The sequence below is a fragment of the Triturus cristatus genome, chromosome 3_1 (genome assembly GCF_964204655.1).
Source record: "Triturus cristatus chromosome 3_1, aTriCri1.1, whole genome shotgun sequence".
Classification (NCBI taxonomy): domain Eukaryota; kingdom Metazoa; phylum Chordata; class Amphibia; order Caudata; family Salamandridae; genus Triturus; species Triturus cristatus.
In genome coordinates, this window is record NC_140583.1 from 97,154,649 (window position 1) to 97,177,934 (window position 23,286).

Sequence of the window (23,286 nt, forward strand, 5' to 3'; positions counted from 1 at the left end):
CTCAAATGCACAACAGCTACGCGATTAGTATCACTCATTTATAGAACATTGCACACACACAGAGAACTAGCTGAACCAGGCTCACGGGTGCGCTGGAATAAGGAGCTTGGCATGGAGCTCTCAGATGAGCAGTGGGAATTTTGCTGTCTACAGACTGAGAGGGTGGCGGCCAGTAGTAGACTCCGCATGATACACTATAAATACCTACATAGACTGTACTATACGCCAGCGAAGATGTTTAAATTTAAATTGAGGGATTCGGACAGATGCGACCGGTGTGGAGTGTCTGGGGCGGATTTTTTGCACCTGGCGTGGGAGTGTTCGGGGGTGCATGAATACTGGAGGCAAGTATTTGCGGCTCTTTCCTGTATGACGCACACACACATAGAGCCCACACCTGTGATGGCATTATTGGGGTATGTTAAAGCAGTGCAGGCGACAAATTGGAAGTATGTTGCACTGGGGCTCCTCATGGCGAAGCGAAGGGTGGCATGTAGATGGGGTAGGGGGAGAGCCCCGAAGTTTAAGGATTGGATCGCCGACTTGGTTGTGTGCCAGGAGCAGCTGGCCCTATATTCGGAACTGCTGCCCAGTGCTTCCAGGCCGCGGAATATTTGGGCCCCGTTGACTCGCTATTTGCTAGAGCACCCGCCGGAGGGAGCGGGACCTGAGGCCGTGCGGGAGGTTGCTGGATGTGAGGGAGGAGAGGGCCCTGAAACGAGGAATTGCTAGCCACGCGGAAATGGAATGGGGTAGCGGGGAGGAGGTGAATTGCTACCCTATACTGACAAATGGTAGTACTGCTTAAGAAACAAGTTGCTGTGCCATGCAGATTGTCTGTTTCCATGTACAGACTAGGCCCCAGATAGGGGGCGGCAGGTGTGGATGACCTGGCTGGCGCTGAGGCCTGGTTGATGGACTCCTATCCTTGCAGAGGTGTGGTGGGAGGTGATGGGGTGTACCGCCGTAGGTGTGCCTATACTCGACAATGCCAGTGCAATATGTGTAAACCAGCAATATGCCCGAAATTGTACCATGTGGTGAACAAAAAACCTAATAAAAAGAGTTTAAAAAAAAAAAGCTATCGCCTGCAGCCCGATATTGCTTTGCATACCATGGGTGAAATTCTTGAGTAGGGACCCAACCCTACATTTGCCGCCTAATTAACCCTGCCACCTACCTACACCTTCTTCCCTGGGGCGCCAGTCGTGATCGGCCTAGTATCAGAGGGAAGGTTTTCCTTATCTCCAGCCACGGGTGTAGAGTGGTCAGGGTCAGCTGACTGCTGGAGAAGGGCTTGGGCACACGTCTGCATGAGCATTATTCACTAACCTGCCAGATAGCAGTGCACCACATTAGGTGCTGTGTGCGTGTGTGTGTTGTGAGTGCACTACATACGGGCATGCCTGATATCCGTTGCACCACGAGTCAGTGTTGAATGAGTGTGTGGGAATGACTGGATGTTATTACTTACACAGATCGGCGGTGTTGCTTTACACGTTGATGCAGTACCAAAAGAATGTTATGTTTGCCATGCTTTGCAGACTGTCTTTAGAATTAAATTATATGTGAATGCGACTTTGCAAATAAAGGTACTTAAAAAGTAGTAATCTATCTTATTTTGACATTTAAGTCATCCCTAAGGTCGCCCCTAGGTTCCCCAGGGGTAGGGTGCCATGTAACTACAAGCATGGACATTATAAAATATGTTTTATAACGCCTGGTGAGGGAAAAACTGTCAAAATCATTTTTCGCCATTGTAGATAATTAACTCTATAAGTTAACATGGGAATACTTTATTTAAGTATAAATATTGACAGGGATGAGATGAAAATATCATTTAAGGTAACAGAATGTTAGTTATGATTAATCCAACAACTTGCCACTGTTGGATGTATCATAAGTGTCACAGAAAAGAAATTATTTGAATATCTTTTCTGTAAACCAAAATCCAGCCTTCCAGCTGCTCTCTCCTGATTGACTAACCTCTGCCAGGCTGAGCCAAGCAGTCTTAATGAGGTGTGAAGGAGCCTGCTAGAAAGACAATGGGTTTCCTGTGGGAGGAGAACTGAAACAGCAGAAGGCACAAGGGAGAAGGGGTTGCCAAACTGGTCTTCAAAGGGAGAATGACACTTTGGACAGCACAGGCTCACCCCCACTTCCTGACATCCCAGCCACACAGGAGCCTTTGTAATTAGATTAAAGAGATGGATGGAAGAGGAGTGTTTGGTAATCTTAGCCATGCCAGTGGGTTGGCTTAGCCTGGTCTAACCTTCAAGGAGAGAATATCTCCTTGTTGCATTTTGAGAGAATAGTACATTCTGGGACAAGAATATGCCACACTTTGGAGGAAGTAGTCATTTACCTGGGTGGCACCCTGCATCCCATTGGTCGGGGGTGCCGCCTTGCTTGACGCTCAGGAACACAGCATAAATATGGAAGAGTTGCCAAGCAACTCAGATCTGCTGTCTGAAACAACACGAAGGAGAAAGACAGCCCTGCTGGAAACCTGGCCTGTCCACCTGCATCATCTCCACCTAGAGGTCTCCATCTTGGCAACTATCCAGTCGAGTTTTAAGGATTTGGCCAGGTGCATTGTGAAAATTGTAGTCTCAACATCCCAAGGACCATATCAGAGATTCTAGACCCCTGGATTGGTGTTGTGGACACGTTGAAACCTCAAGAATCCAGACATTTGGTGAAGTTTGGGAACTTTTTAGTAAAAAGCAGGCCTGGGCGGAGCTCGCGGAGTTTCACTTTGTGGAATTCTGCGGAGTTACAGAAAAACTCAGTGCAATTCCGATGCATTCTGAGGGCGGGCAGAGTATTGCTCAGCCACCCCTAGTTGAAGACGTGTTGTAACTACAGAGGGCAATCCGCTGATGTGGGAGGGTTTATGAGTACTGAACTCCCATGTTGTACCATTTATGCACCCCATACAACATTGATTGGAAATTTTTGAGTACCTCCATTGTGCCAGTGTCAGGTACTTTAACTGATTAGCGAAAATGGTCTGCAACAGGTTCACTTTCAATTACGCTTCTGTTTATTAAATTGGACAAAAAATTGTCCTGCGCTACGCGGCCTGCACCTGTCCTATGTTAGTACATCCGATGAATGAATTTATAGTTCGTGGATGATGGCAACCTACCTGCAGCATACCTGCATTGGAGACCCATGAAAACTCACAGGCAAAACTAGAGAAAGGACACTGGTAGAGAGGACACAGTTTCAGAGACGCTCCAAGGGCAATGCTGGAGCAAGATGTCAGCTGAGATGATGGAGTGAAGCTAGTCACTTCCACGGGTTTGGCAGCAGAGGCATTCTGGAGTTGGCTTTCCCCAGTCATCTGCCTTTGGACCAATGGGAGAGCTTTTTTGCCTAGTGCGAAAGGGGCATTAATCTGGGTTCACCCAGGGGTTCCTTTTGTTTGCCAATAACAGTGAACGCGGAGAGGCTTTGCTGGCTCTCCTAGTGCAGGAACTGTGTATGCTGCGATGTAAAGAGGGACGTAGCAAGGATGACTCCCTAATGAACGCAAGGAAGAAAAGCCCTTCATCTCCCCAATAGTAGAACACAGCCAAAAATGGGTGGGTTTAAGGGACCCCTCAAACCCATAGGCCTGGTGCCACTGCACCTGCTCCACTATTGTTAGTTATGCCCTTAAATGGAAATATCTATGAGTACCATTCTGTAGTAGGACGCACTATAAAAAGATATGCGTACCAAGATTCTAGTGTACAGCACTGTTAATTATTGCCATAGCTAAATCAAACTGTATATGGTTGTATGCTCTAAGGAGCACTTACAGCGCTATGAAACCAAGCAGGGTGGAGTTCCTGCTATATAAAACTGTTAATTAAAAACAGAAAGTTAACTTTGTGAAAGTCGTACGTACCCAATCGACTGTGGCAAAAAAATAGCAATGATGGAATTAGGTAGAGTGCCTGCGGTGATCCAATGCTCTGAGAGGGCACACTGCAGCCTAGTGCATGATTTTACTTTCGGGTTTTGAGTTGCTATGTACATTTGTGATAGTGGTAGCCTGACCTGCATTGTGCACGTTTCATAAAACTGCACGGAAAACACGTACGTACAGGACATTTAGAAACAAATGGCTTGAACGGAAGCTGTGCCCTGGAAGCTACTACATTGTGCAACAAGCATTTGCAATGCAATAGGTCTCGCATTTGCAAAAGTTTAAGCTATTGGCATTGTTCATGACAATGCCTTTTTTATCTATTTTATAAAACAAACACATAAATAAATGCCATTGTCATTTACAATGCCAATAGCTAGTGTTGCATTATTATTAGCAATGCCAACTGCTCACACTTTTATAATGCGAGACCTATTGCATTGCAAATGCTTGTTGGGGATTGGCACTTATTCTTCCTCACTAAGCTTTTACCCAGAACCAGACGGTGAAACGCACACAAGGGGGAAGAAGCAAAAAGGAATAGACAGAAAAACTGTGACAGATAGTAAGCAGGAACGTGCAAGAGTGGGATAAAGGAGGAGGGAATGTCTGGCGGTGGAAAGAGGCATGAGGTGAAATCCAGACTGTGCTGCATTGGTATTTGGCTTGTTGACATTCAGTAGTGCTGGCTTTTGGCCAGGGCCGGACTGGCCGTAGCGGGCACCGGGCATTCCCCCGGTGGGCTGCAAGGGTAGGGGCCAGTTTTGGGTCCCAGGGGACCGTTTTTGTTACAGGGCTGTTTTTGCAGCATAGCTGCAAAATCGGCCCCTGTAACAAAATCGGCTGAAACCGGCCCTGGCAAACAGCTCGGCCGCACCCCCCAACTCCTGGGGGGCTGGTCGAGAATTTTGCCAGAGCCGGTTTTGCTTCCCAGTCCGGCCCTGCTTTTGGCTTCTGAGCAAAACGGCATTACAGTAATTCAGGTGTGACCCAACAACCACATGGACAGTGGCAGTTGAAAAAATTAGATAGTGGTAGGGAGATTTTATGATAGGGTGTAGAAAATGTTCTCAGTCTGCGTTTAGGAGCAGGGATTATTGTTACCACAGAAACGTGGATGATACAAAATGTGTGAATTTGTTTTGGCAGCTATTGGAGATGTTTCATTTCAGCTTTCACACAGCCACATATTTGCTTTATTTTTGTCAGTGTTGATGTGCTAACTTCTCGCAGTCATGAGATGAACTTTAATCATTTTGTTTCAGGCAAGGCTTCAGGGGGCTACTGTGTTTAGGAGTAACTTAAGATTTAAAAGCACCTGCTGCAGAGTTCCTTTGCCCAGCTTTCAGGCAGCAATAAAAATATCAAGATAACTCTTGTAATTAATGTTCCTGCTAGAGAGAGGAATCAGAGTTTTAACTCGCCATAAAGTAGCATAGAGGGTTAATATGCCAGTTGCAAAGAACAAGATTTGTAGTTTATGTGGCTAGCTGAGTGGATTAGTGAAGCCAGCATTTACAAGCGCTTTAAAACAAATGAAATGTATGTGAGAGAGGTTCTATGGAGAGATGAGGGGCACTTTGGCCGGGTGGTAGTGAGGGAAATGAAGGAAAAGGTCATGGGGAGGGGGCACCAAAAAGATTGTCACACCAGGTGCCACCAGCGCTAAAGCCGGCCCTGGTTTCATGTCCTCTGGGGTGGCTCTGAAAGAGTGAACTACGTCTGTTCTTAGTGAGACAGAAACAGGACTGAACCAAGTCAGAGCATGTGGGACACAAAGATGAAACTTCAGGAAACATAAACACGCCCTCCCCTTTCTTACACTGACCCGAAAGGGTCATGAGCCTTCAGTGCTGCGCTCAGGCCAGCCAGAAAGGCTTGCAGTGGCATTGCACTAGCACTGCTAAGAGTCAGGCTACAGTGCCTCCCGACATATCGCCTCTTGCGGCCAACTGAATTGTCTGTCAAAAGGCATGTCAGAGGCTCCTTGAAGTGTAGCGCACATTGCTTACTGCTGCAGTTTTTCACTTTAGAGGAAGAGAGAGCATACAACTGTGGGGCACTTGCCGCACAAGCTAATGAATCTCCAATGGCACTGCGCGTGCATCGCACTCCCTGACCCAGGACGTACGTCTCATCTGTGCTTCTGCTGAGGTTTTAAGTATGCACCTTGTGTGTGTACAAGATGCATGGGAAGCATCTGTGAGACATGAGGCTATAGGCAAACTGGAATTCATTTTGTGTGTGCTACCTAAGATGGAGCCTGAGGAGTGTTAAAGAAAGGAGGCAGAGGCCCCCTTTTAAGCTAGGGAGATTCACCCTTCCCTTTACTTGCCATTCCTTTCTGGAAGGACTGCCTCCACACGTAGTCCAGTGGCTCAGCCATCGTTGCATTTTGGCCCATGATGTGGGTTTCTGCTGAAAGCATTCTCCCATCTCCACCCACCTTCTTGCTGACACCTGCAAACAAAGACTGGCTAGACCAGTCCAAGAAGAAAATACTAAGATAGTAACTGCATGAAACTTGTTTAAGAGCTGAACATTACAGTTTACAAATGCTGTCTTCATCTTTGCTCCAAGGACGGAACAGAAACTTCCATGCAGTGTGTCCAAACTGTCATGCACAGAATACCAGCGGGAACTGTCTCAATACAACTAATATTTAGTCTTCGAGCAACAAATAGTAACTGCCACTCTCTTATATTATATACAGTATTGCCTTGTGTGCCAAAGTAACATATTTTTTCTTCTAAGGTAATAGGACTGGGTGGACCTTGATTTATCGATTACTGTTGCATGGCCTTGTAGTTTCTGAGTCTTAAACTCCACACTGCCCCCCCCCCCACCTGCGAGTAAGCTTTGAAGTGCTCTGCTGTGCTACCTTGAGTGCCAAGGTGTACTTAGTATTCAGTTTTGGGCTCCATAGTAAGGATAATCCCCAGGACACACGTGGTAAAAGGCTCTGATTCTCGCAGTCCAGTTACCCCTGTTTATTCTGGGATTCCTGCAGAACATCCCATAAGAACAAAGATGTAAACTGATGTAAACTTATGTGCTAAAATGAAATGCTTCTGCTTATTAAAAAAAATACACTTTTAAATTTTGAAGAGACTTTAGCATATGTTTATATGATGTGTGTTGCACAATTTCCATTGCAAATATTATCATGGTTCAGCTCGTGCACGGGCTTTTAAACGCAAGCCACAACTTCGGCTAGCTTCAATCTGCCTGTTAATTTGTTTCCTCGCCCACCTCACTCTGGTCTAGGTACTGTGAGGCGGGCGTAGGAACCAGAGAAACAGGCAATGTGTGGCAGGGTCGCCATCGCCCGTGGCGTCTCTGAGAAAGGGATTGAGGTTTAGTTCTAAATAAAACGCACGAATTCGTGCTGCCTTCTGTGCTTTTATTTCACAAGCTAAAGCAGCTGCATGACCACGGATCAAGAATAAATGCGCAGCGAGGCTTTTTATTATTACGAACATTGTGAAGAAAACGCCTGCTGAGAGGTGTCCAATCAGGGTAGTGCTTTATCTCGCAAGCAAAGACAAAGGCAGCAGCGGATAAATATCGATGTGAAAAATACAGAGCGCGTCGAAATATGAACGCACTTGGAATTCGCAGAAGCCAGTAAATTGTCCCTCCCAGAGTCGGCGAAAAGAAAAGACAAGCGCGCACTGAAGTTGACGAGGAGGGAGTGGGAGGGGGAGTGGGGGCGGAAAGACAAGCGCGCACTGAAGTTGACGAGGAGGGAGTGGGAGGGGGAGTGGGGGAGGGCACAGTGGTGCAGGACATCAAAGGGGCCCCGAAAGTGAAAGAAAACGAGTGCTTTCAGGCTGCCAAATGGTGCGCGCGCACTGGGCACATGCACTGTAGTTGGAGGCCTGAAAGCACTCGTTTGCACTTCCAAAACGCGCTTACTATAAGTCTCGCCAGAGCAGCGCTAAAGCGCTGTCTCAGGCGAGACCTAAAAAGCAGGAGTAAAGCAGCGTCTGAGCAGACCTTGCCATGCATGGCGTTACACAGGCCTTCGCTCAGCCTCGCCAATGCCCTTCCAGTTCATAATGATATCATGATGACTGACGTTAAGTTGAGGACTATAATTCACCCCTCACTATCTTTTTAATGCTTACGCCTTGACAATGCCATGCAGTTTCATTACTCGTACAACACCCCACCGCGTGCAAGGGTGCAGCTTCCTCCCCCATATATTAGCGTTCCTCACATCATCATGCCCGTGCAGTTGGGGTGCTGATCCTCATGGGCATCATGGCTCATGGTAGAAGTGTCACCGGTGGGGGCAGACAGCTTCACACCCCTACCTTGGAAGCGGGCAACCATAACCTGGATTTAGTAGGGAGAGCATTCGGCGGACCCAGAGGCGCAGTTCGGTGAATGGCAGGAAAGAAGTCTGCCTCAGTGGGGTCTGTCAAAATGAACCATGGAGCCACGATGTTAGGGGGAGGTGGAAGGCTCAAGAACAGTCCACCACCCACCACTCCTAGAGAGAGATGTCAGTTAAGTTTCAAGAGAAAATGCCAAAGATGGCGGTAGCATCTAGAACTCCCAGGTATGTCCACAGAGACTGGTCTCTCAGCCTTAGATTCAGTGTAGAAAACTAACGTGCAGATTTGCAACAGGACTTTGCGCGTCTTTAATCTTGCATTCAGAAAATGAATGACAAGCTAAGGCAGAAAAGGAGGAGCCAGTGTTGGAAAACTCTGCTCTGCCAGCAGAGTGGTGCTCACCGCCCATCCCGTGTAAAAACCTCCATAAGGTGACCAACTCAACATCGAGAGTCATGCCAGTTGCCTACGATCTGGCCTGGATTTCAGGTCATCGCACAAAAAGCTCCAGAGCTCCAGACTTCTAGGACTTGACGTGGGCTCGCAGAAAATCAAGCCAATGACGTCAATATGAATCTGGTAGGAAGAGAAGCCACGCTCGACGTCGAGAGAAAAAGCTCCAGAATATCGAAAAGTGCGAAGGTAAAATTTTGACCGAGGACTCCCACCGAGTTTATCCGACCAGGGCTCTATTGCAGTTGGCTTCAAACTTTTACTTTGTCCCGGTCAACTGCAACCAGATGTCCTAATTTGGCACTATATGTTTTTAAGCACTAGAAAGTGTTTATTCTTTAAAAATTCAAATCTCCGGTTCCCTACATTGGATTTATGTTGTTTTGGTGTCCATTTGTTCAGAAAATATAACCTATTTCTATAAACTGGAGATGTATTTTTATTGAATGTTGTATCTTACTTATTCAATGTATTGGTGTATTTAAATGCTTTACACACCTGTCTCCTAATTTACGCATGCCTGCTCGCTGCCGGCTACCAAGGTTTGCACAACGGAATGATTTATTGAGACTTTGACTGACCCTTTTATTGTGTTTGCAGTCTTACTACTAATGGTAAGTCACTACCTCTCACTACTAACAATCCACTTTCCAACTCTCCTGTTTGCGACAAGTAGGCCTGCAGTGAATGTTTGTGACTTCTAAAAATGCTTGAAGCTCATATCACTGCAACCAGGGTTGCTATCAGGTTATGTGTGCAAAATTGGGTACTTTTCTGATGCAAAATTACACTTTCAGCGTAAAATATGGCCTGCATGTATATTGTGTGACATTTTAACATACAAAAGTCATGCAAAATATCAGCAGGAGACCAGAACATGTTTCATGGCCGGCCTAATTCAGAAAGCTAAACTTAAGCCTGAAGTCTACTTTTTGACCTGAAGTCTATGTTTAGACCTAAAGTCTAAACTTGGACTTCAGGTCTAAACTTGGACTTCAGGTCTAAACTTACCTTTGTGAATCAGGCCCTAGGTAGCGGAGGCGGCATCCAGGATGCACAGGAGGAGGATGCAAGCCATGAGTTTCACTGGGATGAGTTCATTTATGTGGGTTTTCCACGATACAAGATTTATCCGCAGGGTGAGCAGGAGCAGGCCACGATTGAGGCCCACAGTGGTTTCACTGCCACTGCCTCAGAGTAGCTCACCAGAACTTACAGTGAAGGTCCTTGACAGGGATTTTAAAATTATAGGCAGGTATTTGAAGTATCTCAAGTCAGATCTTGTGCTGCAGATTCTAAAGAATAAATATGAAAATATTTACGCTTTATTGCTTCAGCTCCATGAAGCATATTGCCAGCAAAACACGCATTGGTACCAACCAACTTGATGGAAAAATCCAGATACTACAGTGTTTTGGACACAGCTTAGGGAACCAAAGGTTGTTTACTTCAAGAAGTTTACTGCCATTCCCATGTGGCACCTCTGGTATGGACCTGTTTCATCCTCTCCGTTCTTGTACCCTAGACATACCACTTTCTGTGGCATCTTGTCACATGTGGGCAGACTTAGGCAGTATCAGCAAATGGCAATTGCCCAGTGGTTCTGTAGGCAGAATCAAGGAAGTGCCTTTTCCAATCTCCAAATGAATTTCCAGTCGACAAATAACTCTGACAAATAAGAATGCCTGACTTTAGTTAGCAGGAAAATAACTTATCTTCGGAAATGTTCTAAGGAGCAGGCCACATTTCGGAAATAAACAGGAAAGCCACATTCCTGGACCAGTGAGATTTCCTAGGTAAACCTTATATTAATCTCTTATTTGTCCCAGGTTCTTGCCTACCCAGTTTTTGGGATATGTGACAACAGTGGTCTAATCGGAGAGATCCAGCAAATGAATAAAATTAAATGAATTAACGTATTCTGATTGCTTTTAAATAAATAAAAAACCCCAATTCATCTACTTTGAGAATGGGGGTGAATATTGTTTCTGAAGATAGGGAGGAATATATATAACTTTATAAATGTATATAACACACAAAGAAATTACACCTAGATGCACAATCTTTTCTGTATTGGAAAATCAACAATATAAATACATTATATACACATATGGTTGCTCCAAAAAGGTGTGTGATGGGGTGCTGTAAAAGAGTGCTTACATATGCCATATTCTTTAAAAAATACCCTGGGGCATATTAACAAGGAACAGGGAAAATGAACGCTAAGGGGGCTTAGCGTTAATTCTTTTAACGCCCGCTATCGCTGGATAATATCGCCTGGTTATCGCGTTATTAACAACGCTAACCACCTAGGCGATAAAAAATCCAGCGATAGCGGCATTTTGGGAGGTTATTGCTGGTAATGCAGCGATAAAACTACAAGGATAGGGATATCCTTGTTTATAGCCCATGGTGGACTTAGCCATGTAATCCACCTCCCATTGGATTACATAGTTAAATCTGAAAATTAGAGACGTAGAAAAGCAGCGTTAACCGTGGTTAGCGCTGCATTTTTGTCTCTAACATGGTTAGCGTGAAGCTTGATAATAGGAAAATGTTGCTTAGTGACATTTCTCCTATTATTTTGCTCTGGAACGCCCACTTTGCATCTCATTAGAGATGCATAGGGAAGCGTAGTGAAAAAGGGTGCTAACATGCGATTTTGCACGTTAGCACCCTGTTGTTGATAGGGCGATATTTTTATCTCCGCTTCTTTGGCTTTTAAAGCCCTTGTTAATATGCCCCCCTGTCTGTTATACTTATTATACAGTATAACTATGATCTCATTAAAGCTTTTGGAGTAGTGGGGTCTGGGAAAGTCATTTCAAGCCACATTTCCCCTAAAGTTCTACGGGTCTTTAAATAAATATCTGAGAATCTCCTCCTTGCCCTGACGCGTTACCTTTGAACGCACTGGAAACTTTCCAGGTAGGATAGGAGCAGGGGTCCTTCTGTTGTGTGGGTGCCACTGGGCTTTGATTCCAAGCACAGGGTACAACAGCAAATCGTTTAGGTTGTCAGGCAGCGAGGACTGTGGGAGTTTCACAGAAGGTTACATTCTACATTTAAATTGGATCTGCTAGACAATAAGAGCCATATTTACAAGCCCCTATCACCACAGGAACATCACTTTTAACAATGTCCCTGTGGCCTTAGGGGCTTCACCTTATTTACAAGGCGGTATTAAGCTACTTAATGTGGCTTGACGCCACCTTGTACCTGGCTAAAAGACGCCTTGTAAAAAATGCACCCTTTCACACTATACTCACCATGAAAGGGTGGGCAATGGGTATTGTGGGGGGTCGTTCTGCCTCAACACCCATTGATTTTGATGCTGCCCCATATGTACAAGGGTGGTGTAAATATGAGGCAGCGCCAAAATTAGACCAGAGAAAACCTGGTCCTAACTTGGTGAAACGAGGAGAAATGCTTTATTTCGCCTTGTTTTTGCTGTTTCTATGTGTGCTGCATTGTGCAGCACACATAGAAACAGCAAAACGCCGTGAATTATTGTTTATGTGCATAAAGGTGTCCTTTCCTGCACAAATACAACCAGGTACATCGTCCAGCGGGCTGAACTCAGTCCTCTACCGGCCCCTGCTCCATTGCAGTCAGCTTGAACTTGTAGCTTTCTCCGACTCTGATGAAAAATAGAGTCAAAAACTGTAAGATTGGGAAGTGTCAGGGAAGGACAGTAAATATAGGGATCAAAAAGGAGGAGATGAAGCAAGAAAAGATAGGGATGAAAGATATCAGGATAGTCAAAGGAGAGAAGATGTAGGAGTGCAAGGGAATGGCAATAAGTGCTGAAGAACACAACAAGAGAGAATATGAAGAGTGCAAGGCAAGGCTGTAAAATAGGGACAAATACAAGGAGATGAAGAGTGATAAGGGAACAAAGGGATCAAAAGGGTAAATATGAAGTGTGCAAATGAAAGGTGGTAAAAGATTAGGAGGCTCAAAAGATGAGTCAAAGGAATGCAGGAAAATAGAATGTGAAAAAAGGGAGAAACTAAACAAAAGACAAAAAGAAGCAAAAATATGGAGATTTTGACTGCACAGAAAGTTGTGAAAAGTAAGGTGAAAAAGAATAGGAGAAGAAAGAGTGAAAAAGAAAAAATGATAGAAAAGAGGAAAGAATAGTGTGAGAAAGAAGTTGAACAGAGATAGGATCAAGAAAGGACACCTTTGAAGTGGAAAGAGAATAAGATTATCAAAGGTGATTGATTGGGGAGAGGAGTTGGCCTAACGGTTAGGGTGGTCGACCTCGGATCTGGCGATGACGCTGAACATCCTGTGATTCTGGGCAAATTACTTAATCTCCCCGTGCCTAAGAAAAAATGAATGTGTCGTCATGTAATGCAACTGGTGCTCTGTAAAGCTCTATGATACCCGATTCGGGTCAAGTTCGCGCTATATAAAACTCTGTAAAAAAATAATTTATAAATAAAAAAATAAGAGGAAAGTGAAGATAAAGATGCAAGTCTTGATCGGATGGCATTAGAAATACAAGAGAAAGGGAAGCAGTAGATGGATAGAGGCAAATGACAGAGTACGAGAAAAGCAAGAAAAGAAGGATGAGAAAAAAATAAAAAGTAATGAAGGAAAGAATGATACAAGGAATTTTGGAAGAAAGAAGATGAAAGAAGGAAAGAAATAATAAAAGAACGGTGGCAGGAAAGTGATAATAAAAAAAAGAAGGATAGAAGGATGGCAAAAGAAAAAAAAAAGAAACACAAACAAAGAAGGAAAGGAAGAATGCAGAAATGGAGAAACAAAATAGTGATGGGATGAGGAAAGACAGAAATAGGGAATCACGAGATGCATAAATGAGAAAAAAGAAGGATAGGGAAAAAAGAGAAAGGAAGGGAGGAAGGAAGCAAGAAAGCAATGAAAGGAAAGAAAAAGGTAGGATGAACCTAGTATTTTCTACTTTTTGCTAAAATACTGCTATGGGGATGGGGTAGTATAATGCAGAAAAGGCTCCCTCCTTTAATAACAAGCATTGGCAATACCAATAGATCTGGCTTTAAATGAATGCTGTATGGTAATGTGCAGCATCACAAGTAGATAGATCAGGAATGGATATATATGTGTGTGGAAGCAAAGAACTCTAGGATATTCTTGGTGGAGGTTAAAAGGTCAGGCGACAGTTGTGCTGTCAAGCTAGACCTAAAATGCAAGTAGGTTAACCACTGCCCTCCTTTCATTTGTGAGGCTTTCAGAGAAAAACACCACAAATTATCTAGTTTTGTAAGACAGTTTAATAGCTTTACAATGTAATGTGTGGGCTCCTGAAGGTTAAAGCACAGTCCGAAGGTTAAATAAACAAAAATGATATCAGCTTTTTGGAGAGCGAGCACTTGTTTGTGGAAACACACAACTTCTACCCGATTAAAACATGTACTCCTGGCTCCCAGCATGTGGGTCAAATCTCCTCGCCTGGTGATTCTCACAAAATTGTCTGGTAACAGCTGCGCTGTCAAGACACAGCGTAAGAAACGTGGGGGCAGATTTACAAGCTCCTTACGCCACTTTTGCGTCACTTTAAACATGTTAAAAGTGACGCAAAAGTGGTGCAAGGGGCTTGTAAATCTGCCCCTGATCCCTAATCTTATGAGGACAGATAATGTAATGCATCACTGTCAATACAAACGATGGGCCTCAATGCACTCGACCAAATCAATAAATAAGTATTTGTATTTTTTATTTTGCAGAACTTATATGGGCAATTTACTTGGGACAAAATTGCATTTGATGCAACAAAGACCCTCGTAAGCCTACAACCAGTGTCATTCCTGTTCCCCCACTCAGATAAAGTGCAACAGTCTTTATGGGACCTCTGAAGCCTACACACTAGTACTGCAAAAGCAGTATCTCACGCTAAGGGCGATGACAACATTTGTAAGCAGTTTGATGGCTTTCAACATCTCCTCGCATTTGCAAGGATACAATCCGCACCAGACGCAGCCAGTGCTCGCATCTCATAGAGAAGTAGAGCACTGGGTCCAAGCTCCAGAGCCGCAGCGACATTCTGAGGGTTGTGATGACTGTTGCTATGGCAATTTGCTAAAGCCGCAGTTTTGCCTGGGCACAGGTGGAAAGCATGCACACAGACTGAGTGGTTCACCCTGGGCACAGGTGGGAAGTATGCACACAGACTGAGTGGTCCACCCTGGGCACAGGTGGGAAGTATGCACACAGACTGAGTGGTCCACCCTGGGCACAGGTGGGAAGTATGCACACAGACTGAGTGGTCCACCCTGGGCACAGGTGGGAAGTATGCACACAGACTGAGTGGTCCACCCTGGGCACAGGTGGGAAGTATGCACACAGACTGAGTGGTCCACCCTGGGCACAGGTGGGAAGTATGCACACAGACTGAGTGGTCCACCCTGGATCACTGTGTCCAATTCAGGTCACAATAACAGTGCATTTAGAATACAGCTCCTCAGAAGCTACTGGCTCTTCATAGAGAACAGAGCGGATATTTCACCGTGTGAGGGATTGTGACACCGGGAGACTTAAAACACTGATATTCCTCATCACAGGTCTCTATGAACCCAGGTGCAATTCACTTTTGTTCCAGTTTACCATGTATGGTAAAACCCTTCTTGAAATGTTCGATACTGTCACCATCATATGTATAGCCTCCCACAAATATGCAAAATAGAGTTTTTTTATGTTTAATACTTTTATTAATAGCTACATTGAAGTACTTATCAAAGATAAAGAATAAATCATTCAGAAAAAGAGAAATTTTGCTTGCTTTACTATTTTTATTCCACTTTCCATCCTGGCTTCGCAGTTTTGTTTATTTTGTAAGTCTGCTGTGACAACACCGTTGCCTGCGCCATGCATTATTACCAGTTCATATACATGTACATGTAGTGGGCTTTGGCTCTACCCGGTGGAGAGTAGCTGTCTCACCTCATGCTGTTGGCTGGTTGGTGTATCATTCCGCCTTCCAGGAAGTGCTTCTATTGGAATGCATGAGGGACTTTTTACAATCTGATAAGTGCGCTCAATCATCATACCATTTGTCATTTCAATTCTTTCTCTCCTATTTGCAATCTATACAGAAAGCAACCATTTCTTGTCACCTTTCTCACAGCAATAGGTCCAGCTTTATTTGTGCAGGCAGTGCCATAGCAGCTAGCCCTTTGGTTATCCGTGGCGGTCCCTGCGTTTGCCGCATTGAAAAACGGGCGCCGGGTGATTGCCGCCCAGAGATGGGAGGTAAGAACGAGGGGGAGGCCCCCGCCACCAAAACTCATGCCACCCAAGGCGGACCGCTCCCACCTTGCTATGCCACTGTGTGCAGGCAACAAATGTAAACAGCATTGGCGAGCGCTGGTGTTTACAACCATTGGAACAGGCAAGACATACGACAGGCTTAGCCAAAGCTCGTTAACATTATAAGTACTTAACAAGAATCCCAGCATCGAAAGAGCTGTTGACTAAAAGTCAAGACTGGCTTACAGTGTGATACATGGCATGGGCTACTTGACAGCTGTACATTAAAATAGACAACAGGTTCCATTTTAAAGGTGATAAAACTGGATTCTTATCTAATCATATCTTACCATCTCTAAGACTCCTCAGGTCCACTGAACCTTTGTACCTGCTGAATAGTGTGAAGGGAAGAACATACATTTCTCAATATAGCCAATAACTCCAATTTATACTTCAAAAATCACTAACTCTGAATTCTAAAATTTAGGATTTATTACAAAGCCAAAAATAGTTGGACATACAAGCACCTCAGCACGAGGTTAAGGAAATAAATGGGCACTAATACAAAGAATATCCTACGCAGGAGTCTCATCCGACGCAGAATTAGAAGAATAGCTAACTCCAGAAGCATCAGGCAACCAATAACTGCTCCAATCTCTATGTTAGAAGTCATTAACCTAAAAAGAAAAAACAATTAGTCTATCTCTACATTATCTCTAAGATGGCATCCCTACTTAGCATTTTTCCCCACGCAAGAGAGAAAAAGGTGTCAATATTGAAGACTTTTTTAGAAGTACACTCACTTTGCTTAATCAGTAGCCGAGGCTACAGAACTCGTTCTAAGATGGTCCCTCTAGCTTCCCATCTAATCCTCAACTGCCCAACCCTCAGGGCACTGTCCCTAATTCAAAATCACAAAATAGTAGAACACGCCCCCATCACACCTCTTTGGCCAGGTTTTCCTTCTGTATTTTTTCACCGAAACTCGTACTTCATCCAAAGACGGTTAGATTGACCTTGGGTCCCAGGCACCTTCTCCGCTGAAAGTATCGTACCTGCATTCCAGTGTACTCCCATAGTTGCTTCTCCTACCGTCCTAACTCCTAAAACAAAGGGTTAGTCTTCCTAATGAGCCAGGTGTCCTTGCACCTGCAACAGAAACATGGTAACGAGAAATTTTCCACTCTCTGAGATCTGCTGACTTAGTCGAAAACCCAGAGCCTTTCCAAGGAAAACAATTTTCGGCCTACAATATTCAGCTAATATAGGAACGAATAGGCCTTTCCCTCAAATCAAATCAAGTCAAATTTATAAAGCGCATGGCTGCACTAGCTAGTGCGTCCCCGCGCTGCGACAACAGCCCGATCCAGCCAGAGGATAAAGCAGAGAGTTGTCAAACAATAGTTACCAGATGGGAAAAGCCACGTCTTGAGCTTTTTCCGAAAAATAGTCTCTGATGATTCCAGCCGAAGCTCTATCGGAAGCTTATTCCAACGAGAGGCCGCTAAAAAGCTAAAGGAGCGCTCACCCTTCTGATGATCGGGATGCTGACCTGACCCGTCCCACTAGATCTTAAACCCCGCGTGGGAACATACGAGGTGAGAAGGTCATGCAGATAGGAGGGGCCCTTCTGCAGAATACGATGACTGACACACATAGCTTTAAACAAAACACGTTCCCTCACCGGGAGACAATGCAGGGAAGCCAGGGCCTTGCTGGATGAGGCTCTCCTCTGGAGCATTAAAAAGAGATGCGCAGCCGCATTCTGGATGTGCTGGAGTCTCTGAACACATTTAATATTTGCTCCTAAATACAGAACATTCCCGTAGTCCAAACGAGACGTCACAAGGGCGTGGACCATTGTTTTTCTTGCTGACACTGGGAGTACATCTAAGGTCTTCTGGAGAGTGCGCAGGACCCCAACACAGCTTCCCGTCACTCGCCTGGTATGAGTTTCAAAAGACAGTTTGGTGTCCAGCCACATCCCCAGGTTCTTTACCTGGTCCTTAGGTGATGGAGTTGGCCCAGGGTTTGAGGCTACCATGCAGAGGACCAGATCGAGGGGGCCTTACCTATCACTAGAACCTCTGTTTTATTGCCATTAAGTTTGAGGCAATTAAAGGCCATCCAAGACGCCAACTCTTGAAGACACATTGAGAAGTTTAATGCTGCCTCCTCAGAGTCTTGGGTAAGAGTCACCACAAGTTGTGTGTCGTCAACATATGACACCACACTGACTCCATACTTCCCTACGATCTCTGCCAGGGGGGTAATGTACAGATTAAAAAGAGTCGGGCTAAGTATGGAGTATGGTTTCTCTGAAACGTATATGCGATCAGGCCTTTACACAATTCAAACACACACAATTCTAACATCTCATTAAAGCATTGATTTCATTATTTTGCATACATGAATAAGCAAAACTATACGTGCCGATTTTTAATATGGTGCACGCTCAAACCTAATGCATCACATTATACGTGAACTAATTCATTATGCATCATCTAAAATAAATTTTCGATTAAACACTACATTGATCTGCATAATTGACTTGATTACGTTTCTATTTGCACTATTATATGCTACCTTTAGTACTACATGTCTAAACCACACGTTAATATTTGCCCTCTAAATATATGGGTGCGGACTACCATGATTATGATGCACCCCTACAATTTCAGAATAACATGGCGCTCTATCAGCCCCTTTGATGACCAGTGTCATCACACTTTTACACCACTTCCTTGGAGAAAGAACCAACCTAAACAGATCTTGTTGCCATCCTCCCCTCTCGGAGTCTCTCCATATTCTTGAGGTTCTGATATTGACTGTCCTGCAGTCTGGCCATTCTCATCTCATTCTCCCTAAGAGCTCTCTCGACTCTGTTTCCTTTATTCCACTTATAGACTCTGACAAATCCCCACCAACAAACCACACAATCCACAATGATGATGAGAGGTCTCAACACATAGTCAAGGAAACCTCTCCCCAAATTTGCAAACCAACTTTCCACTTGCCTGAATCCTTTTCCAACCTTTTCCCAAACTCCCTCTTCAGTCAAATCGTCTATCTCCTGATGAATTGTAGTGATGTTACTTATATATTTCTCCAGGTCGTTGCTATTGTCTGGTATATAAGTACAGCACTCTTGAACTTTCAATAATTTACAGACCCCACCCTCTTTTGCCAATAAAACATCAAAAGGAAGGCGACTCTGCAAAACCATTGTCCTTATCGACAACATCTCTCCATCCACAAGTAACAGCGATTTTGCTGTATTCACCGACAACTCATCAACCACAGTCACCAATCTTCTGATCTTCACATCATTCAAAATTACTCCCAAACTTGGACTTATCGCTCCAAACACATCTCCAATCACTGCTCCTGCACTCTCAGCTCTTTTCACTCTTGAATGCTTTCCAGTCTCTTAAAGCTCCAGATCCTCTGCATGGTAGATCTTTGGAAAAATAATCCCCAAATAACACGTACCATACCAATACGCAGGAAACCTAACATAAGCATTCTTTCCACACACATAATAAACAGTGGGTATCACTTGTACAGAACCTTGCAGAAAGTTCTTAGCAGAATCTTCCATAGTGAATATGTGATCACACGTACTTTGTCCCACTGGGACCTTCTCGTAATATGTCTGATACCGTCTCACACACAACTTTCCTCTCTGCTCCTTGTCCAATGCTATAGGACCATAACTCCCCTTTGCTCTGTGAGACCTTTCTTCTTCGGTCCAATCTACTGGACTGTCTCCTGTATCTCGTGTCTGTGTTAGCTTTCTATATCTATCTTCTACTTGATCCACAAACTTTTTCTCTACATCTGACAATGAGCATGTTATATTGTGTCTATGGGCATACACTGTACTAGTTCCAAAGACGGTATGAAATACTTCCTAAGCCTACCTTCTTGTTTATAGTAATCATACTTATTCAAATGCTTGTAAGCTGGAACCTCAGGAAGCACTGCATCGTAATTGGAAAAGAAATGCTTAAATTGACCTCTTTCATAGAATATACTGAGCAACAAACTACATGAAATCCTGTACATCAGTGGAAGGTGGTGATACCTAATACCCTCATCCAATGAAGCAGGTAACTGCATACACACATAGCAGTCTTTCGCATCCATCGCATCCACATATTCATATAGCAGCCTGGCGTACGCTTTAAGCTTAAAATCACCTCTAGAGAAATCGATGTGAAATCTATAACTCTCTTCGATTAGTAAAGCTCTTTCAGATCCTATGGTGACCTCCTTTTGGCTAGGAGTGGTGGATGTAGGGGTCCCTTGCACCTCCACTGCCTGCTCATGTGGAACTATATATGAAACTACAACTACTATGATTATGGAAACTATCACTCCACCTACAAATGTACTTACTACTAATTTGGATCTACGGGGTGTATCGCCAGCCTCCATGATTTCAGAAAAGTTCTCAAAAGTTCTTGGTTTCAGCAGCAAACACTTAAGAGTCTCTTTTCTCTTCCACACGTCGCTTGCTAACCAGTTCGAACAGTAGTCCGGAAAGCTGGAAATCCCCCTTGCAATTTCAGTTCCTTATTTACACTGTCCACAAAAAGACTTCCCTAGCTCTCTTTCCTTGTCTCTGCGGAAAGTCCCTAAGTTTATTCTTCTTCCACTCGGGCCTAGGTTAACTTCTTTGTAGACTACAAAGTTCACTCTCAGTCCAAAATAAGATCAGCTCCCAAAATCTCTAAAACATGCTGCAAAAGTTCAAGACAAAGAATTATTGTTTCATGAGTCGGCGGTTGAAAATCAAACGTCGGAAAGATCAATCTGTGCAATATCAGATGACGAACTTTACTCAGAAGTGGGGGATTCAGAACCATGAGAGTCAGCACTCCAATCCCACGTCGATTTTCACATTAGGAATCTTGCTGACCACAGTCACAGGCCTCAGTCTCCCTGAGCTCACCACTTCTGGCATCAGTCACAACGTACGTCCACTCCGGGGTGGCATATCTCTGACACGGCACTCTTGTTCTCTTGGACCTTCTCGGACTGATTGAGTCTGTTCTCCGTCACTTGTTTCTGATTCCGATGTTTCAGAAACCGGAGCAAGGTCTCTTTCAGGTGCCAACCGCAGATTCAATCGCCTCTGTCTCGTGGGCCAAACTTCTTCAGTTCTGGTCGTACTTCTGCTCTCTCCCTGAATACCCTGTGCACCACTTACTTCTTCTGCTGAATTTGACTCTACTCAACCAACAGCAACACCTCCTTCATCTGAGTCACAATTGGGGGTCTGATTGACGCAACCCCCTTCATCTTGTTCCGGTGCACAACCAGCTGCGTCAGCGACCCTTACAGCTTCACTTGCCCTCTCATGTGGCCTTGCCACATCAGCTGGATTTTTATTCAAGAGAAGTGCTGTTTCTTCCAAGGGAGCTGGAACTCTGCGGGTATGGGAGACATTCACCCAGTTTGGCAATTCTCTGCACTTCACTGCCGTGTTCGTTACCAGTATCACCTGGTAAGGGCCTTGCCACCGAACATCCAGCCAACTCTTGCTCATGTGATAACGAACAAGCACCCAGTTCCCGGGACACAGGTCGTGGCATAGGTCACTCGAGGCCGGAACAGGTGCTGCTTGCACCTGCTGGGACACAGAACAGACCATGTCAGCTAGTCTTTTGCAGTAATCAAGAATTAAGTCATCAGTGATGTTAATCAATGCTGTAGCTAGTACTGCTGGCAATCGCATCGCCCGCCCTATCAGGATCTCATGAGGGGACAACCCAGTTCTCCTCTCTGGAACACTGCGCATGCTCATGACCACAAGGGGCAATGCATCAGGCCATTTCAGAGACGTCGATGTGCACACTTTTGCCATCCGGACTTTCAAAGTCCCGTTAACCTGTTCCACAATCCCAGAAGCCTCTGGTCGATAGCAGCAATGTAACCTCTGGTCCACATTCAATGCAGCACAAAGCAACTTCATGATTTCACTGTGGAAATGTGTCCCCTTGTCTGATTCCAAAGTGATCGGGAAACTGAACCTCGAGCTCCCTCAACAACAACTTAGCTACAGTGAGAGTGTCACACCTACGTGTTGGGTAAGCCTCCACCCATTGTGAGAAAACACACACCACCACCAGAATATACCTCAACCAATTACACTCAGGCATCTCAATAAAATCCAACTGCATCCCATTGAAAGGTCCTCCCGACCTCCCAATGTGACTCAAAGTAACCACAGTTTTCTTTCCAGCATCCATCTGTTGACAAGTAACACACCTCTGACACACTGCTTCAGCAACCGCACAAAATTTTGGGTTGTACCATGTCCGTCTAAACCAGACTTCTTCAATCTGTGGGGCGCGCCCCCCTGGGGGGGCGCGCCATCATCTCAGGGGGCGCGCACTTCACCTGAAACCTCACCTTTGTTTTCAAATGTCCCACGCCGACTCGAAAGTACGTTTACTTCCTGCATTTCTTCCCCATTTCAAATGGGGATTTTGGATTGGCTAACTTCTGCACAGCAGCCAATCAGCACTTAGTAACGTCATCACTGATGTTACACCAATGAAGGGGACAGCATTACAGATGGCAGGAAGTGCCACGAAACCAGGAGCATAAAGCTCCTGAAGTCTTTAACTTTTTGGGTAGTGTGACGTTTCTTCTCTCCTCCCGTTTGCTGCCTTTTACTTCCTTAGGTTCCTGTCCTGTCGAGGTTATCTTGGTCTGAGATTTACATTTTGCTTCCTCGCCTTGAAGAATTCTTCTGCTGATGCACTGGTGTTCTCCTGCTGCTGTCGGAAGATTTAAACTACCAGTTCATTTGCAGCGAGTAAAATATTCTTTCCATGCAAACATTCTTTCGATGTTTTTTAAGTCAGGGCAGGGTGAACCAGGTGATATCATGAATCCCCTCTGTGACTATAACTGTCTGAAGTCATGAACCACACCGAACCCATACTGGCTGTCAGTGTAGATCGTGATTCGGATTTGCTCAGCGGCCGAACAGGCACGAGTCAAGGCAATGATTTCAGCTACCTGTGCGGAGTGAACTCCTTCTAGACAAGCAGCTTCAACGACTCCTGTGATGGTACATACAGCAAATGCTGCTCTCAACTGACCAACATTGTCTCTTAGGCATGAACCATCTACAAAGAATATTTCATTAGGGTCAGAAAGTGGTCTCGGTTTGGTGAATAGTTCAGTCTCATCGATACAATCATTGTCCTCAAAATCTTCATCATCTGAATTCGGTACAGGCATCAATGTAGCAGGATTCAAGACAGAACACCTTTTCAGAGTCACATTCTCTGCGGCAAGTATAACTTGCTCATAGCA